Genomic DNA, 7155 nt, shown 5'->3' with positions numbered 1-7155 from the left:
AATGATACCATGGACAAACTGGAGGAGCAAGGAATAGTGTATTTATCAGATTTATGGAGAAAGGAAGAATTTATTTTACTAAACAAGAGATATAATGCATTATGAAATGCAAGATGAATACTTTGAGTACATTAAACTGAAAAGTTTTTGCACAACCAAACCCAATGCAACCAAAATTCAGAAGGATGTAGTAAATTGGGAAAGAATTTTTACAGCTAATCTTGGGGATAAAGGCCTCATTTCTGGAATATATAGAGAACTCAGTCAAATGTATAACAATACAAGTCATTCCCCAATTGATAAATGGTCAAAAGATGTGAATAGGCAATTTTCAGAGGAAGAAATTAAAGATATCTACAATCATATGAAAAAATGCTCTAAATCACTTTCGATTAGAGAGATGCAAATCAAAACAACTCTGAGATACCACATCACACCTATAAAATTGGCAAACATGACAGAACAGGAAAATGATAAATGTTGGAGAGGATATGGGAGAGTTGGAACACTAATTCATTGTTGGTGGGGCTATGAGCTCATCCAGCCATTCTGGAGAGAAATTTGGAACTATGCCCAAAGGGCTACAAAAATGTGCATACCCTTTGACCCAGCAATGTCGCTACTAGGATTGTATCCCCAAGACATTATAAAAATGGGAAAGGGTCCCACATGTACAAAAATATTTATAGCAGCACTCTTTGTAGTTGCCAAAAACTGGAAATCAAGGGGATGCCCATCATTTGGGGAATGGCTGAATAAGTTGTGGTATATGAATGTAATGGAGTACTATTGCACCATAAGAAATGATGAACAAGACTTCAGAGAGGCCGGGAAGGACTTATACGATCTGATGCTGAGTGAAAGGAGCAGAACCAGGAGAACTTTGTGCAACGACCACAGTGTGCGAGAGTTTTTTCTGGTTAGACTTGGAACTTCGTAATAATGCAAGAACTTAAAAAAAATAAAAATAATTTCCAATGGTTTTCTGAGGCAAAATGCCTTCCACACTCAGAGAAAGAACTGTGGAATTCATTTGCAGAATGTAGCAGATCTTGCTTGTATGTGTGCATGCGTGTGTGTATATTATGTTTTGATTTGTTATATGATTTCTTCCATTTATTTTAGTTTGTCCATACAGCATTACTACAGTGAAAATGCGTTCAATAGGAAAGTATATGTAGATCATATTTAGAATTGTATGGCATCTTGGGGAGGGAGAGAGGTGATGGGGGAGTAGGCGAGAGGTGGTGATTGTAGAACATTAAAAATAAGTAAATAAGTTTAAAAAAATATATATATCATTTATTTGTTTTTCAATTTCTCAACATTCATTTCCACAAGAATTTGAACTCAAAATTTTCTCCCCAACTCCACCCTAGAACAGAATGCATTCCATTCACTCCTTCCTCCAGTCTGTCCTCCCTTCTATTAACCCCTCTTCTTCCATCTTGCTCACCTCTATTTTCCTATAGGGTAAAATAGATTTCTATACCTTGTTGCATGTTATTCCCAGTTGCATGTTAAAACAATTTTTAACATTCATTATTAAAGTTTTGAGTTCCATATTCTCCTCCTTCATTCCTCCTCACCCACCCTCAATGAGAAAGCAAGCAATTCAATATAGGTCATACATGTGTATCCATGCAAAACACTTCCATAATCGTTATGTTGTGAAAGACTAACCACATTTTCCTCTGTCCTATCCTGCCCTCCATTTATTCCATTCTCTCCCTTGACCTGTCCTCCCACAAAAGATTATTCTTTTCCCCAATTTGCTGTCCCTTCTATTACCTTCATTCTCCTATCCTCTTCCCCCTTGCCTTCCTGCAGCATAAAATAGATTTCCATACACAATTGAGTGTGTGTTATTCCCTCCTTAAGTCAAATCCCATGAGAATAAGGCTCACTTATTCCCTTTCATCTCCCCCCCTTCTCCTCCATTGTAAAAGTTCTTTCTTACCTCTTTTATGTGGGATGATTTGCTACATTCTACCTCTCCCTTTCTTTTATTCCTAGTACATTCCATTCAACAGTAAATTTTATGTTGAATTCTCCCTTCAAATTCAGCTCACCCTGTGCCCTCTGTCTGTGTATGTATGTATATATATGCATATATATATTATATATATATACACACATACATGCATGCACACACCCATACACCCATATACATATACAAAATGTACGCTTGCCAAAAAGACCATTTTATGGAGAACTTGCATGGGGCAGGTGATCACATGGTGGCCAGAAGAAACGACACAAGGACACTCTCAAGGTCTCTCTCAAGAACTTTGGATTTGACTGTGCAACATGGGAGACACTGGCACAGGACTGCTCACATGGCGTGCCCACATAAGGAAAGGTGCTGTGGTCTTTGAGCAAAGCAGAAATGAAATAGCACAAAGTAAATGCAGGATGCACAAATTTGGAGTATCCACTCCAAACATTCATACGGACTACCTGTGCCCAACCTGCGGTAGAGCATTCTGAGCTTGTATTGGTCTGATCAGCCACAGTCGGACACCCTGAAATTTCACTTTACAATGGTGATGTCATTTTGGTCCTCTTCAAAGATGAAGGACAATAGCCAACTATATATATATATGTATATACACACACATGTATATATACACATGTATGTATGTATATATACATGCATGCATACACACATATACCCATGTACATATACATACACATACCTACACATATATAATACTGCTTGTCATTTCTTAAAACACAATAATATTCCACCACAATCATATACCATAACTTTTTCAGTCATTCCTTAATAGATGGGCTTCCTTTTGATTTCCAACTCTTGACCACCACAAAAAGAACTGCTATAAATATTTTTGCACAAATAAGTCCTTTTCTTTCTTTCTTTTTTTGATGTCTTTGGGATATGGACCTAGAAATAGTAATGCTGAGTCAAAGGGTATACACAATTTTGTAGCCCTTGGGACATAGTACCAAATTGCTCTCCAGAATGGTTGGATCAATTCACAGTTCCATCAACAGTGTGTTAGTGTCTCAGTTTTCCCACATCTCTTCCAACTTCCATTATTTTCTTTTTTTGTCATATGACTCAATGTAACATGTGTGAGGTGGTTCCTCAGAGTTATTTTAATTTGTATTTCTCTAATAGTGACTTAGAGCATTTTTTCCATATGTAATTCCAGATGAGCTACTTAAAATCCTAAAAGACATGCTGTTAAAGTGCTGCACTGAATATTCCAGCATATGTGGAAAACCCAACAGTTCCTGCTGGAAGGCCAAGGAAGGGTGTTTTAGGCTGAGAAGTTGCAGAAATGCTGAAAAAAACTATTAGACATTTCATTGACATATTCTTTCCAAAATGAATGGTGGTATTGATTTGATTATGATTTTCAGAGCAAGAGGTTGGGTGGGTGTGGGAAGGAAAATTTTCTTAACCAAAGCAGGAAAGACAGCAAGATGTCTGGGATAGACGACTGGATAGGATATAAAGCATGGTCTGAAACTAGCTAAATGTGCTGGACTGTGCAAGTTTGTTCATTAATTAAAATAACCTATTCTCAGGCTGGGAATTCCAAAACTGAGTGAATTAAGTCCCCCTGGGACTTGGTGGCATAGTGTGTGGAAGTCTGATGTTCTGAAGAGTTCATTAGTAAAAAATCTTTAAGGTTACTCTTAGGAAACAGTGTATCAGCAAAGGCCCCAGCACATACAGAAAGGCCTGCTATACAGATTCTTAGATCTGTTTTTCTAAAAGGAAGGGCAAATTTTGAGAGATCAATAATCTACTTTAATCAAGCACATATATCATTCAATTAGTTCAGGGGAAAAAATCTGCACCCTGAGAAAATACAAACAGAGAAATAAAGATCAATAGACAGGGCTTCCAACGGTCTGACCATAATCAATACACACATAGTTACCAGAGAGAGAAGAAGCAACATCTGGGGTTTCAAAGCAGGGGGTGGAGGGGCTCCTTAGTGGTTGCCCACAGTTCTGTCTGGCGAAACAAACACTTCCAGTGAGTAAACCCCAAAGTAAAACTTCACCTCAGAGTATTTATACATTTTTCAGAGCCAGAGGACCTCATAACCCTTGAGAACTAATATAAGAAAACTAACAAAAGGTGTAGGCCTCCCCTAATCAAACTTTTCTTAATGGGCAGGCCCATTAATGGATGGAGAAGATCTTTAACTCTCACAATTACTATTACAAACCAATGGAGTTAGTTGGTGGATTTTGAAATGCTTAGATAAAGAGAATATTTATTAATACTTCAAAGTCAACTTGAAAGTAAATCTGCAGTACAAAATTCAACTGAACTAGTCTTGGCCCTGTGTTATTTGACAATTTTTCCCATGATTTACACAGAACTGTATTTTTTTAAAAAGTTGATCTGTCACATTTTTGACTCATATTGTTTGTAGGCCACTAAAGCTCAGAGATCTTTTAAGTATAAGACTCCCTCTATTTTTTTGTAGACCTATTCTTGGCTCAAATTCACTCCTTCTTCATCTGAGGCTGGATGACTGCTTGTCAAGGATCGTAGGCTCTTAAATTTAGAACTAAAAAGGACCTCAGAGGCCATTTAATTCAACTCTTCTATTTTACAGATGAGGAAATTGAGACTCAGAGCAGTTAAATGACTTGTCCTTGACCACATAGGTGATATAAGAGGTCTGTAAATTTAGTCATTTCATGCTCTAGATTCAACACTTTATGCCCTAAGACACCCTACTTCTCTGTTTTCAAGGGCATTCCTGATCAGAAATAGGATATTTTATCAAATACAAGGTCTTTGGGCTTCCCTCTAACCCTAAATGTATACAATTTTATCATTCTTTGAAAAGGAAGACATAGTAAGAGATAAAAATAAAAAGGAAGGGAAGGGTGGATAATAAAGGTGAAATGTGTGTTCCAAAGCAGTTTGCACATGTTTATTTATTGCTTATTTTGGGTCAAGAAATAAGAAAGAATGAGCAGGGTTTTCTTCCATAATGAGTTTCCTAGAAGTCTTCTTGTTGTGTTTGTCCATCTTTCTCAAAGAAGACCATCTCATCCAGGAAATGATGACTTGACTTTGTAACTAGGTGGAGTATTGGATAGAGCACCAGGCCCAGAGTCTGGAAGACATGAGTTCAAATCTGACCTCTGACACTAGCTGTGTGAACTTGAGCAAGTCCCTTAACTCTTAAGTATTAACTATTTATCATAGTTTCCTCATAGGTAAAATGGGGATAATAACAGTACTAACTTTTCAGGATTGTTGTAAGACTAAAAGGAGATAATAATTGTAAAGCTCTTAGCATAATGCTTGACTGTGTGTTATATAAATGTGTTATATAAATGTTAGTTATATTATATTGTAGCCGTATGAGTCATCCTACAGAGTTTACAATACAGCTGAATAGTTGGGAATAAGTGAGGAGATAGAGGAGTAGGAATTACACTGATTGACTAAGAAGAAGAAGGGTCAGCAAAAGGATTTCAGGATTAGAATCTCACTGTGCTTTTGAGTCCCATAGAAATTGGGAGTGGTGTTCCTTCCATGGGAAAACAATGCCTACGGAGATTTGCCACAAGCATGTTCTTATAGTTATAAGGTGTGTCTTTACTCATTCATAATGCCACAGCAAAAGAAAGAGGTAAACAGCATGGAATGGTGAAAAGAGTAAGGGACTTGGAATCAAATGGTATAGGTTTCAAGTTCTGTCCCTTACTGGTCATGTGGCAGTGGACAGGTCACTTAACTGTCTAATCTGGGATTCTTTATCTATTAGTGTGGGACGATAACCACTTACACTTCCCTTTCTCTGATCCACAAACATTCTGATCCTCCTTGAAACTCTGGATCTAGACAGTTTACAAACTTGTCTGAGAGACATACAGAAATCATTTTGTAAATTTCAAGGGACTATACAAAAACTCATAACAATTTATTAATCAACTTTATAGTTATTTACTAATAAAATGATAAACCACTTGCTTAAAATGTAACCTATTTCCTCACTCGGTAACCTTCAGTGGCTGCACAATGACCAAAGCCTAAAATACTTGTCTTGACGTTCAATATTGTCATAACCTAACCTACTTGTCTAACTTTCATGTGTTATTATACTTCTTCCATATCTCCTCATTCAGGTCAGTGTCCTCCTGAACAAACCAAGTTCATTCTAGCCTCCACACCTTTGCTAATGTTGTTCTTCCTAAGAAGGTTTTCCCTATCTTTCTACCTATCCTTCAAGGCCTAAGTCAAGACCCATTTCTTGGGTGGAGCAAAGATGGCAGAGCAGAAGCAGAGAATTGCTAGAGCTCTCCCCCCAAAACCCAGCCAAATACCTATGAAAAATGACTCTAAAACTTTGGAGCTGTAAAACCCACAGAATGATGGAGTGAAGCAAATCTCTAGCTCAAGACAGCCTGGAAAGTTGATGGAAAATGTCTATCTCATCATACTGGGAGCAGAGCACAGTCCAATGTGGGCTGCACAGGTATAGACAGGACCTGGTCAGGCCTGTGGGAGGGGAGGGGAGACTGAATCTCTGACACCTGTGGTGGTTTCCAGACTTCATAAGTCCAAAACATCGAGGACAAGTTGGAAGGTCAGTGGAAAAATGTGTGAGAGAGTAGAGTGGTCAGGCCCCAGTCCCAAGATGGCAGAGTGGATGGAGGAGCCTGTGGCAGCCTGCAGCCACAGAGGGGCAGAGGCAGCTGCTGTTTCTGGAGCTCAAGGCCCACAGATTGTGGGGGACTGAGTGGTTGACAGTACACTCGCCCACCCCCACTGGAAGCTGAGAACTACCTTGACAAAAGCTCAAAAGTCAAGTGAATGGCTGGGGAAATGAGAAAAAACTGAAAAAAGAATCAGACTATACAATCTTTCTTTGGTGACAAGGATGAACAAAATATACAAACAGAAGAAGACAACAAAGTCAAAGCTAGTACATCTAAAGCCTCCAATAAAAATATGAATTGGTCTCAGGTCATGGAAGAGCTCAAAAAGGATTTTGAAAATCAAGTAAGAGAAGTAGAGCAAAAATTGGGAAGAGAAATGAGAGTGATGCAAGAAAATCATGAAAAATGAGTCAAGTACTTGCTAAAGGAGACCCCCAAAATGCTGAAGAAAATAATACCTTAAAAAAATAGACTAACCCCAATGGC

The sequence above is a fragment of the Notamacropus eugenii genome, chromosome 5 (assembly GCF_028372415.1).
Source record: "Notamacropus eugenii isolate mMacEug1 chromosome 5, mMacEug1.pri_v2, whole genome shotgun sequence".
NCBI lineage: Eukaryota > Metazoa > Chordata > Mammalia > Diprotodontia > Macropodidae > Notamacropus > Notamacropus eugenii.
The sequence above is the reverse complement of the archived record's forward strand: the minus strand, read 5'-3'. Positions refer to the sequence as shown.